Source organism: Dendropsophus ebraccatus, chromosome 5 (assembly GCF_027789765.1).
Source record: "Dendropsophus ebraccatus isolate aDenEbr1 chromosome 5, aDenEbr1.pat, whole genome shotgun sequence".
Lineage (NCBI taxonomy): Eukaryota > Metazoa > Chordata > Amphibia > Anura > Hylidae > Dendropsophus > Dendropsophus ebraccatus.
This window is the reverse complement of record NC_091458.1, coordinates 56,334,304-56,348,229: the sequence shown is the minus strand read 5'-3', so window position 1 is coordinate 56,348,229 and position 13,926 is coordinate 56,334,304. Positions and strand designations below refer to the sequence as shown.

Sequence of the window (13,926 nt, the reverse complement as noted above, 5' to 3'; positions counted from 1 at the left end):
GCGATTGGCTGAGCATAAAGTTAAGCTTAGCCAATCGCGGCTGAGCAGCTGATGAGGGCTGCACTTACAGGAAAGCTACCATTGAGGTGGGGGCCGCAAACTAGTGTCCCGAGGGCCGCAGTTGGCCCGCGGGCCGCGAGTTTGAGACCCCTGGTCTAAATAGACAGAATGAAATTAAACTGTAGGGTTAAAGGCTTTTTACATGGGCTGAAAATAAGACTGTCTTGTATTAACCCCTTTATGACCCAGCTCAAAATGCCACTGCATAACCCCTTTAAAGGGGTTATCCAACGCTACAAAAACATGGCCACTTTCCCCTTACTGTTGTCTCCAGTTTGGGTGAGGTTTTGAAACTTAGTTCCATTGAAGTAAATGGAGCTTAATTGCAAACTGCACCTAAACTGGAGACAACAGTAGGGGGAAAAGTGGCCATGCTTTTGTAGTGCTGGATAACCCCTTCAAACCAAGTAGATGCTCTTAAAGAGGATGTACCAGGTACATCCTCTTGAATTTAACACACTGATTGGGGAAGCCGGTATGGCTTCTGTTTTTCGAACCGCGGCCCGGGGCGCCGTTCTATCCAGCGGTACTGGCCGGTGCTCAAGCACTGGAGGTCTGCTGGCTCGTCCACAGTGGGAGGAAATTCCCTCCCATCTATGACGTGGCGCCATTAGAATCAATGGAGCCGCGTCATAGAGGGGAGGGAATTCCCTCCCACTGGGGACGGGCCGGCTGACCTCCAGTGCTTCAGCACGGCCAGGTACTGCTGGATAGAACAGCGCCTCGGGCCGCGGTTCGAAAAACGGACCGCGGCAACGGCTTCCCCATGACGCTGCCATTCTATCGGTGTGTTAAAATCAAGAGGATGTACCTGGTGGTACATCCTCTTTAAACAAAGTCACAATTTTGAAAAACTGTGAGCTCTTAAACCAAAACGCTCTTAATCCAAGTTACTCTTAAACCAAAGTACCACTGTAATTATTAGATATTGGGAGTCAATATGGAAATTTGAAACAAAAACCTACATGGTATTATTTTGGGCAATGGCAGTTTTTTGTTTATTTTGTTGCATTTTTCCTACCACAGATCTCCTATATATAGGTTGAACGAAAAACTAAAAAAAACTTTAGTTTTTTTTTTATGTTTCCCCACCTTAAAAACCTCAGGAGAAAAAATATATGACAAAAAAGGAGGCAGTTTTGTGTGGCATTTCACATGAAAAGGAAGCCTTAGGGTGGCTTTACACAGAGGTTCGTCTGACAGATTTTTGAAGCCAAAGCCAGGAATAGATTTGAAAACAGGAGAAATCTCAGTCCCTGTTCAGTCAGTTTCTGGCTTTGGCTTCTCTGTGTAAAGGCACCCTTAAGCCCTCTAGCCACATTTGCAGACCCACCCGAATGTGGACAGAATGCAGATGAATTCATTTCTATCGTACGTGTGTGTTGGAGTCCTGATCTGTGCTACTGCAAAAAAACAAAACAAATGACAAGCCATAGTGCAGCCTGTATTTATGAGATGAATTTGTTAATGAAGAGGTCTGTGCCACCATGGACAGTTTGTGGATGCCCATGCGTAGCTATGGACAGTGCAACAGATGTGTGAACTTGGCCCTAGGGTATGTGCACACTATGTACCCTAGTCCCACTGAATTCTATGGAAAACCACTTACAATTCTGCTTTAAAGGGAACCTGTCACCCGTCATTCCGACACTGAGCCCGCCCAACACCCAGTAATCGTCGTCGGCAGCCGTGGGCTCCAGTCATTCTCTATAGGCATCGGACTCATCTCATGTAATTTGCATACAACGCGCGCTCACCTTCCGTCGCGGATATTCCCGTTCGGGGACCGGGTCCAGGAGCGGGACTTGCAGCAAAGGGTAAGTATCCAGGGCTCCACCAGGGGTCGGACGGGCTCAGCATTGGAATCCTGGGTGACAGGTTCCCTTTAAGATGTAAGGTCACTTGTTGATGAGGATTTTTACCACTATTTTTTCACTTTAAAAGTCCACCCCAAGTCTGCATCCAAGCATTTACTGGATGAACTACCTCTGTATGAGACTTTAGCCTATGTCTAAAGCTCCTAATAGGATCAGTGAGGCAGATGTGAAAAGGAATTAAAAAAGCAAAATGCAGGACATCTCTTATGAATAAACACAATAAAGAAACACTATAAGGGTGCGTTCACACCTACAGGAGAAAATCAGCTGCAGATCCTGTAGGTGTGAACACACCATAAATGTTTTCAATAGCTGAACACAAAAAATACTCTTCTTCTGTCAGTCCCTATGGTAACTGGGCGGTAAGCCATCCCTCACACGTGGACCAGGCGGCCGCCATGACACCACACGTATTGTTTACCAGCCACAGGCCGTGCTGGCTCCGCCCCTTCAGTGGCGCCACGTGCAGGGGGCGTGTCCGGAAGCAGAGGAGCGCGGCCGCGGTACGTGACAGAAGGAGACGCGAAGGCGGGAAGCGTTGCAAGGGTAATGGCGGCACACGGCTGGGGAGGGTACATATAGGGCGGGTAATGGCGGCACACGGCTGGGGAGGGTACATATAGGGGCGGGTAATGGCGGCACACGGCTGGGGAGGGTACATATAGGGGCGGGTAATGGCGGCACACGGCTGGGGAGGACACATATAGGGCGGGTTATGGCGACACACGGCTGGGGAGGACACATATAGGGCGGGTAATGGCGGCACACGGCTGGGGAGGACACATATAGGGGCGGGTAATGGCGGCACACGGCTGGGGAGGGTACATATAGGGACGGGTAATGGCGGCACACGGCTGGGGAGGACACATATAGGGCGGGTAATGGCGGCACACGGCTGGGGAGGACACATATAGGGGCGGGTAATGGCGGCACACGGCTGGGGAGGGTACATATAGGGACGGGTAATGGCGGCACACGGCTGGGGAGGACACATATAGGGCGGGTAATGGCGGCACACGGCTGGGGAGGGTACATATAGGGACGGGTAATGGCGGCACACGGCTGGGGAGGACACATATAGGGCGGGTAATGGCGGCACACGGCTGGGGAGGGTACATATAGGGGCGGGTAATGGCGGCACACGGCTGGGGAGGACACATATAGGGGCGGGTAATGGCGACACACGGCTGGGGAGGACACATATAGGGCGGGTAATGGCGGCACACGGCTGGGGAGGGCACATAGGGGCGGGTAATGGCGGCACAGGGGTGTTAGGCTGCCTGGTAGTCAGAATACAGGAAAAGTTGTAGAAGTCTGACATGACTGGTTTTTTTATTCATGCCCTGTCTGTGCTGAGACTTGTAGTCCCGGTACTGGGTGACAATACTTTGTGTTGGACCTGTGACCAGGTGATACATGAGGGGCAGTGGTGACTACACTACTAGGAGGGGAGGAAGGAAGTCAGAGTTACAGCAGGGTTCTTGTAGTCGGCCCATGAGGTGATCCCCAGTCTAGTACCAGTCCTAAGGCACAGTTCACATTCCATATGATGCAAGCTGTGTGGTACATCAGTGACCGGGCCTGGAGGGAAACCAGCGTATACAGCACATTCTGCATCCTCCACATCTGACCATGCTCTGTGTATGTGTAGCACTGTAATAATCTGTTATGCTCCAGAAACATGGGGGGTTGGCACCAAATCTACAACTGCAGATTTGAAATACTGTAGTTTTTTTTCTCAATATATTATACATGTTTGCATCCCTTGTGACTGCACAATGTTTAAGGGTAGCTTCACACGTGCCCGATCCGCAGCGGATATCATGCTGCGAGTTTGCAGCGAAATCCGCTGCCTGTATGGAACCCGGTCCCTTTAACCCCCTCCACCCCGGCCCCCGAACATACGTTACCTGCTCAGTACCGCTGCTGTGTGTGACGCTCCCCATCAGCCAATCAGTGCTGCCGTGCAATGATTGGCTGATGGGGGAGTTGGGAGCGTCGGACACAGCTGCGGCGGGGGGGAGGTTGGGGGTGCGCCTAGGGGTTAGGGTGACTGTACCACCAGGCCCAGGCAGAAGCACTGGAGGCGGGCCGACCCCTCCATGACGTGACTTCATTAGAATCAATGGAACCCTATCATAGAGGGGCGGGGGTTTCCTCCCACTAAGGGTGGGTCGGCCTGCCTCCAGTGCTTCAGCCTGGTGGTACAGTCACTTTAAAGGGGCTTGGTCCCATACAGGCAGCAGATCCGCTGCGTGTATGGGACCCATTCAGCTTCACACTACAGGATCGGGTACGTGTAAAGCTACCCTTAAAGCGGTTGTCTGGGATATTTTAATAAACTTGCATTGCATTGACCTCTGTGGGTGTGGCATATTCTACATACACTTCTATTTTTTATTTAGAGCGCTTACTGTGTTCTCAGGCTCAGTCACATGACCACTCTGCCTGTGTTTTCTTTACTTCCTCTGATGTCACGTTCCCTTCCTGTTTCCTATTTCTGCCAGTGAGGGAACAGTGAGTCATCAGGTGGGCGGGGTTATGCGTCCACATTTCTTTAGCCACACCCCTAACATCTGAGCCCAGAAGAAACTGCAGCAGTAAGGACAGCATGACAGGCTGCAATCTCTGTACAGCACTGCAGCATAGGTTGTAGCTATAAACAGTAAATAAAGGAACTATGGTGGTGAATTATCAAAACTGATGCAGAGGAACAGGAAAGCAGTTGCCAATAGCAACCAGTCAGATTCTAGGTTTCATTTTTCAAGGCCTTTTTAAAAATGAAAGAAGCAATCTGATTCTTTGCTATGGGTAACTGCTCCCTTGCACAGGCTGTGATACATCTCCCCCTATATTGTTACTATTGGAGTGTAAGGATGTACAGTGTTAGGGCAGCGCTGCTGCTGTGTGTAATATGGAGAGGGGAGAGGAGACTTCATCTCATGTCAGTCACCATGTCATCTATCAATCTATTGCTGAGGTAACAGAATCCTGCCTCATTAAAAAAAAACCCACCTGTAGTATTGCTACTGTAGTGTATATGTAACCCAGGATTACAACTCCTAACATGTACATGTGTGCTGGGGTTTGTAGTCCTACAACAGATAAGAGTGGGAAAAAAACTAGTTGATTTGATAAGTATTTAGCAGACACTGAGCCACCATGCTGCTCAAAAGATACTTGTAGTAATATAGACATTTTCCTGCCTATGGGTAGAGTGGGCAGAGCTATATTCAGAGAGGAGGGGGTGTAGCTACAGGCTTGCAGAGCTGTGATGTCACTGCTGACCCCGTGACATGGAAGTTCTTTATGTATACAAACACAAATCTAAAAAGCAGCAACAGAGGAGGAGGCCCAGGGACACAGAGGTGAAAAAAGTTTAGAGAAAACCACTAAGGGAAAGGGACAGATTACAAATTATTCCCTTTTCCAATAAGAAAAAAATGTTGGACAACCTCTTTAACCCTTTGAGGACCAGGCCCAAAATGACCCAGTGGACCGCGCAAATTTTAATCTTTGCGCTTTCGTTTTTCCCTCCTCCCCTTCTATAAGCTCTAGCACTTTCAGTTTTCTATCTACAAGGCCATGTAATGGCTTGTTTGTTACAGGAATAGTACTGTGTAATGGCGCCTTTCGTTTTACCATAACATGTATGATGGAATCCCAAATATATTATTTATGAAGATATAAATAGATGAAATCATAAAAAGAATGCAATATGGTAACATTTGGGGGGTTCCTGTGTCTAGTAATGCACCATATGATATATGGCTTTTTAATTAAATCTAGGGCTGGGCGATATTGGCTTAAATCAATATCGCGGTTTATCGCACATGTAGCTGCGATAACGATAATTGAACGATAACTATGACACGCCACTTTGTAAGCCACACCCTCTTTTTGCAAGCCACACCCACTTGTATGTGCCAAATTGGGGATATTTTCTTTCTAAGGATACAAACACACACGGCATATATGCTGCGTATTTACTGCTGCGATACGCCGCAAATACGCAGCAGATTAGATCTAAATAACTGAACACAGTATCAAATCTGCTGCATATCGTAGCAGTAAATACGCTGCGTATACGGTGTGGGTGTTTGTACCCTAAAAAGTATTTTAAAAAAACCAGTAACTTACTGAGCAGCAACTCAAGGCTGTGTATTTAGTCTATTGTGACTATTATTTGTCATTATTAGGGGTCTTAGCAGAGTTATACAGCTACATACACACAGGAAGGGACAAGTCTCTATATATATACACACAGGAGGAAGGGAGACTGCCCCCCTTCCTCATGTGTGTGTATATACAGAGACTTGTCTCCCTTCCTTCCAGCCAGTTACATGTGGTGACTAGGAACTGAAGGGATAGCTAGAGCTAGATGAACTGAGACAACTCTGCTATTCCAGGGACATCCAGTGTTACATGTGGTGACTAGGAACTGAGACAGCTCTGCTATTCCAGGGAAAGCCAGAGCCTGAGTGTAGATGAAGAAACCGCTCTCTCCTTTCGCCTCTGGTGTCAGGTGTCAGTGATAAGAGACAGAGCACCTCAGGGAAACTAAACAAGAAAGCGGCTCCTCCGTGCACTAACATGCTGCTACACAGACACTGTCCCTTTCCCTGGACACAATGGGAGGATCTACAACCCGGCAGAGTGTGCCTCCTGAAGACCGGTGTCGGCTAGGAGTGACAGGGGAGGGCTGTGTGGACGGCAGCACAGTAGTAAGTTTACCTCCTGAAGGCTGCTGCTCCTCAGTCACACGGATGGGGGATAGAAGGGGGGCCCCAAGCAATTTCCCTGTTTGATAGGACGGGTCCGGCAGTGACAGGAGGGGGATGGGGCAGCGCTGTCACCCGAGCAGCAGTCCGGTCCTCAGCCTGCAGACCTCTGCTCTGTGCCTCATTCACTGCCCGGGGAGTGCAGGACACTAGACACTCCGAGGCTGCACTCGGCCGCGGGGCTCCACCGGCTCAGTGTCCGCATCTTGGGGCCCGGGAGGGAGATAAGCCAGATCCCTGGGCTATAGTGTCAGTGCTCAGTGATCCCCCTCCTGTCTCGGGCCTCGGATAAGACTCCTCTCATTCGATCAGCTGCAGCCACATCCTGCCTGGCTCTGACACGCCGACATCCCTGCATCTGCACATACAGCGCACAAAACTGTGAAATACCGCAGATACCGTCCTGGCAGAGTTGAGGTCGGTTAACCGACGCCATGGACGGTATCGGTATTTTCACGGTATACCGCCCAGCCCTAATTAAATCCTTTTTTTTGGCAATTAATTATTAATAAAATGGGCCTATTGTGACGCTTATAACAGTTTTATTTTTTCACCTATGGGGCGTCATTTTTTCCGCCATGATCTCTAGTTTTTATTAATACCATATTTGTGAAGTTCGGACGTTTTGATCACTTTTTATTTTTCCTCTTTTCGTCTACGCTGTTCACCCTTTGCAATGACGCTTGTTATATTTTAATAGATCGGACAATTACGCACGCTACGGTGTATTATATATTTATTTTTATATGTTTTATTTATATAATGGGAAAGGGGGTGATTTAAACTTTTAATGGGGAGGGGTTTTGGGGTGGTGTAATAGTGATTTTAATTTTTTTTTTTTTTTATACATTTTAAAGCGCAACTATAAAATATTTTGACCATTCAGTTTTAGTTAGCTTAGGTCATGATAAGACTTTTTGCAATATACATTAAAGGGAACCTGTCACCCCCCGTGCCGGGGTGACAGGCTCCCGACCCCCGTTAGAGCCCCATATACTTACCTAATCCCGCCGGGTCCCGCTTCTGGAGGTGGTCGGGTGACGGAGATCTCAGCCGCTGCAGCCCGGCGCGCGCGCTGAGAGATGAGTCCAACACCCATAGAGAATGACAGGAGAGTCCAGCGCTCCGTCATTCTCTATGAGCATTGGACTCATCTCTCAGCTCGCGCGCCGGGCTGCAGCGGCTGAGATCTCCGTCACCCGACCACCTCCAGAAGCGGGACCCGGCGGGATTAGGTAAGTATAGGGGGCTCTAACGGGGGTCGGGAGCCTGTCACCCCGGCACGGGGGGTGACAGGTTCCCTTTAATAACCTAAAATGAACAGTTTTTTAAATACATAAGGCTGATTATGCCCTTATAGCCCTCTCTGGCTCTGACTTATTTCTGCATTCCTGCTGGACACGCCCCTTCCCTGGAGATCCGTACTTGTACTTGTACTCCGTAGTGTACAGACTCTGACAGGAGGATCAGATAACAACCCTGACACAGAGAGAAACAGAAACAAAACCTCCTCCCCCCCCCCCTCCTAGCAGCACGTTCTCCCCTCTCCCCTCACAGAGGTGACTAAGCAGAGCTGAGGGTGTTGTGTGTGAGGAGCAGCACAGGGGAAGAGCCGGATGGAGGGACAAGTGTATGCAATGCCACCATGACTCCAATGTACTGCATGAAGGAGAGTGGGTGAGTCACTGAGGGGAGGACTACAAGTCCCAGCACAACACAGCTGTAGTCCTTCCATAGTACATATAACATTCACTATCAAATGTCTGCAGCAGGTGCCCCCACCTCCATGGCTGACATTATCCTACAGTGTTATGAGAGCAGATGACTGTATCTAATCCCACTGTGTGATACCATCTGCTGGGGCTCTGCATCTAATCTTACATTGTGATACTGTATGCTGGGGCTGTATCTAATACTGCTATGTGTGATACATCTGCTGAGGTGCTGGTCAGTGAATGGAGGGACCCAGCCAGAGAGATGATGGATAGGCCACGCCCACTTTCTCTCAGCCAGAAGAAAAATTCATTTATTCCTCTGAGCCAAACAACTGGGGATAAGTCAGCGAGCGCACACGCTATCAACACAGTTTATGGCTCTTTTTAAAGGGTAACACATGGGCTTTTTATTTGAGGAATTTCATTTTTTGGCTACTGAAATTATAGTTACGCTTTAAGTCCCTTCGGGGGACTTGTACATACATTTCATTTTATACACTGATCATTGCTATGCCATAGGCATAGCATTGATCAGTGTTATCGGCGCTCTGCTCATTGAGCCTGCCTGTGCAGGCTCACTGAACAGATCGCCGATCGGACCACGCAGAGGCAGGTGAGAGACCTCCGTCCGTCCGTTTTAACGATCGGGTAAGTGACAGGGGACTGGGGATCGCAGCGTTTAAGGAGTTAATGGCACGCTGCAGTGTGTCATTAACTGTGAGGTGCCGGCTGCTATGAAGCACGCTCCGCTGCGGAGCATGCTTCATAGCTCAGGACGTACCGGTACGTCCAGGATCGTCTGGGCACAGACTTCCAGGACGTATCGGTACGTCCTAGGTCGTCTAGGGGTTAAGGAGAAGTCTGGCGGAAATTTTTATTAGGGTACCTTCACACCTACCGTATCGCAGTAGAAAATCCGCTGTAGATCCGCAGCAGATTTAACTAAATGAATGAACACAGCATTAAATACGCACTTACAAATCTGCTGCGGATCCGCAGCGGATTTGACAGTGCGTATTTAATGCTGTATTCATTCATTTATTTAGATCTGCTGCGGATCCGCAGCGGATTTTCTACTGCGATACGGTAGGTGTGAAGGCACCCTAAAAGTATTTTATTTACCCCAAAAGTTATAAAAATCCTTAATATACACTTATTATGGGAAATGCAGATGAAGGGCCTTTTTCCCTCACTTAGTACTGCGTCAAGGCTTCATTTCCTGGAAAAAAAATGGTGATTTCACGACCCAACTCCCAAAGCTATGCGGGCTGTGGCTGCTGGAGAGGATGATTATGACAGGGGGACACTGAGGGACACAGGACACTGGAGGGACACAGAGCATCCCTCTGCCATCATCCTCTCCAGCAGCCACAGCCCGCACAGCTCTGGGAGTCGGGTCGTGACATCATCATGTTATCCAGGAAGTGAAGCCTTGATGCAGTAGTGCAGAGAAAAAAGCACTTTATAGGCATTTTCCTAATAAGTGTACACTCTGTGATTTGTATAACTTTTGGGCGGCAGTACAGTACTTTAATAAACATTTTCACCGGACTTCTCCTTTAAGTGAATATACCATCAGGTACATCGCTTTAAGATTTTTACATCAATAGACCGGCGTAGTGATGCCAGTGCCACAGTCCTTTTTTTTAACCACAGGCCCGGTTCCCGCACACGGTGCCCGTCTTATTCTGGTCACTGTTTTGGCCTTCCAGCTCCCAGGATGTCGAAACCCCTCCCCTGTATAACACAGCTCCATTGATTTTAATGGAGCCGTGGAACAGAGGGAAAGGCAGATTGTCACACTGGGGTGGGCGGGCCTGCCTCCAGTGCTTCAGGTCGGGTCGTTGTACATTGATTTCAGTGAAACAATGGCCGTTGTTTGACATTCACTACAACGGCTGTTGTTCATACTTTGTGTGAACGTAGCCTATTCCCACAGTTTATAACGGTGTGTGTTTTTTTTCAAACAGAAACCGTGTGGTGGGATATAAAACCTCCCTCCTCATGACAGAGACAGTATTTCAGAAATGTGACATAAAATAGTGGTTTTATTTCGCCTTTTTCAGTTTTTCCTTCAACTTCTTCTACCTTCCTACTCTGCAATCACCCCATTGACACCATTCATACATCACAGTGCTGGGGGAAGCGGCTTCTTGTGGCTCGGAGGTATAATGCTGCCTCTGGCCACAAGAGTGATTAACAGAGCGGTGAGCCAATGGCAAATGCCGCATTTAATTGTGTGCACTCCTGGATCTTATACAATTAACCATTTCAAGACAGAGCCCTTTGATGCACGGATGTCCGGGTCAAATTAATGCTATGTTCCTCCCCACCTTCTAAGAGCCATAGCGCTTTTATTTTCCACCTACAGGGCTGGTTGGGGTGTCATTCTTTGCGCCATGACCTCTAGTTTTTATTAATATCATATTGGTGGAACAGAAAAAAAATGTTGATAGCTTTTTATTCATTTTTTTCTGATATATAATTTAAAGAAAAAAAATCAGCAATCCTGGTGTGTGTTTTTTTTGTTTGTTTTAGTTTGCAGGAACAATAATGTCAGGTGAAGGTCCAAGCTAAACATCAGTAATAAACGTGCTGTTTTGTTAACTTTTCACAAACGTTGAACTATTTACACACAGAATTGATGCTTATAAGTGGGGAAACCGGCATTTTTTCTCATACCAGCCCTTATATAGACCCCCTGTGCTCTTCCCCAGTAGTATATAGCCGCCCAGTCGTATATAGCCCCTCTATGTGCGCTCCCCAAGTCGTATATAGCCCCTCTGTGTGCGCTCCCCCAGTCGTATATAGCCCCTCTGTGTGTGCTCCCCCAGTAGTATATAGCCCCCTGTGTGCTCTCCCAGTAGTATATAGACCCCCTGTGCACTACCCCAGTAGTATATAGACCCCCTGTGCACTACCCCAGTAGTATATAGACCCCCTGTGCTGCCCCCAGTAGTATATAGACCCCCTGTGCGCTCCCCAGTAGTATATAGCCCCCCCCCCCTGTGCGCTCCCTCAGTAGTTTATAGCAGGGCTGTGGAGTCAGTAAGCTGCAGCTTCGACTCCAACTCAGACTCCTGAATTTTATCAGGACTGACTCCGACTCCTTCATAAATGGCCGGTCAGATACCAAGGGAGTTATTTATCACACTGGCTCAGCAGCTACTCCCTAATGTCCTACATGATCCTGGTGCAACTTCTGAGTGAATAAAGGAATACTGTATATAAAGCAGATAGTCCTGTGTGTGCAGCGGATGCAGCCAGTCTCCAGCCTCCATGTCCTAAAAAACTCAGAACTAGACTAGATGGAGCAGGAGGTCTTTTCCTGCTGACAGTCTTCTATGTTTCTAACTAAATATTCACCATACACAAAGAAACACGGCTAACAATGCCAGATACCTGTGATACAGAGGGGTCAGCCATTGTGATATACAGGGGGTCACACACAGTGATACAGAGGGGTCAGCCATAGTGATATAGAGGGGTCACACATAGTGATGTTGAGGGTCACTGTGGGGGCACGCAACAGCACACACACACAGCCTGCTACAGCCATAGCATACACATGCAGCCTGCTGCAGCCATAGCGCGCACACACACTCATACACACAGCCTGCTGCAGCCATAGCACGCACACACACACACACAACCTGCTGCAGCCATAGCGCGCACACACAGCCTGCTGTAGCCATAGCACACACACAGCCTGCTGCAGCCATAGAACACTGAAGAAAAACACACAATCTTCTCCCAGAGGGAAAACACCACACTGAGGACAGAGGTTACTGCTGCACTACTTATGTCTTCTCCTCCTCCTCTATATTACACAGGATATCTTCTTATTACACTGCTGCTCATATACAGTCATCCAGGAAGAGAACAGCACAGATCTCCCCCCACACAATGGACTCTTCCAGCTCAGAAACAAACTGCCAAATAGTGACCAACAACTTTTCTCTGACCACCCTTATCTAATAGGGACAGTGTCCTATTAGAATGTTTCTTATAATATATTGATGAGCAAAACTTACAAAATTCATATCAAAACTCAATTCTACATTTTTTAAAGATTTTTTTAAAGCTGGAGTCGGTACATTTTTTTCCGACTCCAGCCAAAACTAGCTCCGACTCCACGACTCCGACTCCACAGCCCTGGTTTATAGACCCCTGTGCGCTTCCCCTGTAGTATATAGACCCCCGCTTTGTGCTCCCCAGTAGTATATAGCCCCCCTGTGCGCTCCCCCAGTAGTATATAGACCCCCTGTGTGCTCCCCAGTAGTATATAGCCCCCTTGTGCTCCCCCTTCCATATAGCATATAACATAAAAAAACACTTATACTCGCCTGGGTCCGGGCGTTATCTCTCCTCTTCCCCTCTTGTGGCCGCACTGCAGCGGTCACAAGAGGCCGCTCTCTCCTTGTCCTGGCGCCGGCACTCCAGTGACGTTACTCGAGCTCTGGCACCACAGACACAGAGCGGCCTCTTGTGACCGCTGCGGCCACATGTGTCCCTGAGCCTAGGCTTCTGTAAAATAAAAAGTTACAGTTCTATATCTGCTTGCTGTCAGTGAATGCAGACATATGTAACGGTCTTTGTGTCACAGCTCTGCATATTAAATGTGTTTTAGATGTTCTTAGAGTCTGGATGGAACTAGAATGTTTTCATTCAGTCAGCAAGCAGAGATCTAAGCCTACACAACATCCCTGACCCCGGTAAACACGTGCCCGTTATGCATCACATATGTGCGCTTTGGCTCTGCTACATCAGCTAGTATGGAATACATATTGGGGTGATGTAATTCAAAATAAGTGAAAAAAAAACAGTCCTGTGTTTACTGTGCAATAGTAATGAAATCAGTGGGCAGGAAAGAAAGCAAAGGGGGTGAGTCCGCAAATGGGCCAATCAGGAAAATGCATGATGGGAAATGTAATTTCCTATCTAGATTGTTTTTTTTAGAAAATCGTGTAACTCAGGATTGGCTGCAGCTAGAAAGACAGGAGATAGCTCAAAATACTCAGGGCGACTTCATTTTTTCACTCTTAGGTGGTTAACCCCTTAACGACCGCGGGCGTAAGTGTACGCCCCCAAAACCCGTGCCTTAACGCAAACGGGCGTACATTTACGCCCGCGGTTTCCCCGATCGCTGCGTGTACACACGCAGCGATCGGGGAAGATGGCCTGCTATAATGTATAGCAGGCCATCCCTGCTTGTCGGCACGGGGGGTGATTAACCCCTCCCGTGCTGACGATCGCCGCTATTGGCTGATCAATTCAGATCAGCATATGGCGGCGATCTGCAGCTTTCCGGGTCATCGATGGCCCGGAAAGCAATGGCGGTCGGTGCTGTCCGAGGACGACACCGACCGCCATTACTGTTAAAAGTAACGGTGGCCACGGTGCCACGTCCCGATCGCCGGGACCGGCCGGCCGATCACGGCGATATAAGTACCCCATGAAAGGGTTAAATACCTGCTGTGGACACCTCAGCTA

At 48.4% G+C, this 13,926-nt stretch overlaps 1 protein-coding gene across 1 annotated transcript in view; it reads left to right on the top strand.

The window, feature by feature from the left end:
• The first annotated feature begins 2,397 nt into the window (after positions 1-2,397).
• LOC138792616 (gametocyte-specific factor 1-like) overlaps positions 2,398-13,926 on the top strand; it is a 55,348-nt gene continuing 43,819 nt past the window's right edge. Inside the window, exon 1 of the mRNA XM_069970247.1 lies at positions 2,398-2,483. The gene's annotated coding sequence lies outside the window, so the exon portion shown is untranslated. The remainder of the gene's footprint in view (positions 2,484-13,926) is intronic.